Below are 883 nucleotides of genomic sequence, written 5' to 3'. Positions count from 1 at the left end.
TCCACATGCTGGATTACACACACTAGTTCTTTTCATGCTTTGAGGGGTTTTGCATGTGCAAAGTTATTTTTTTCCCATTGTTACTTTTCCCCCTTGTTTTCTCAGTTCTGGTTTTTTTCAATTTTTTCATGGTTTCTTTAGCACACTTTTAAATCTCTAATGGCATTTTTCATGCGTTTACCTTTCTACTACTAGGTGCTTCTTTCTTTGATGTCATGTTTTGTTTCATCCAGGATTCTTTTCTTCTTTTCCCCGAGAGAGAGAGAGTTGCATTGCCCTATTTATGTTTCAAAGATTTTCTGCTTTATATATTTACTTGGAGGATTTAAAATTATATTTAGCTTGTATTTTCCTCCTTTTTTGTATTATCCTGGGTTTTTTTTTAATTTTTGGTATTTTCATTACTTTCTCATTCCCCCCTCCGTTTTTCCCTTCATTTATTCTTTCCCTTGGTGTTTGAGTATGCACTTTCAGCCTTTCAGGTTTCACTCTTTTGTGTTTCTATTTTTTTGGGGTGTTCTTCAGTGTCGTTGCATTTTCAGAAGTTGCTCATTGGTTGCTTTGTCACATTTTTTATTTTATTTTTTGTTTGGTCCTGTATTTCTTACATTTATAAATGTTCTCATTTTTGAGGGGTTTTCAATTGTCATGTTTTGTGGCTTGGATTTGTGGGTGCACTGTTGTATGTGCTTCTGGGGTCTGTGTTAATATGGTTCTCTAGTTTCCCTACTTTCTCATTTTTCAGTCCCCCCCCCCCTTTTTTTTGCCTTTATTTTCTTACAGGGGCGATGCATAGGGCATGCACGCAGGTACACGTGCACCCCCTGCGAAAAGGTGCTGCCGATACTGTCGATGGTGCCTGCGGCCACTGGCCAGCAGCGCT

Source organism: Alligator sinensis, unplaced genomic scaffold (assembly GCF_000455745.1).
Source record: "Alligator sinensis unplaced genomic scaffold, ASM45574v1 scaffold989_2, whole genome shotgun sequence".
NCBI classification, from domain to species: domain Eukaryota; kingdom Metazoa; phylum Chordata; order Crocodylia; family Alligatoridae; genus Alligator; species Alligator sinensis.
This window is presented reverse-complemented; position numbering follows the sequence as displayed.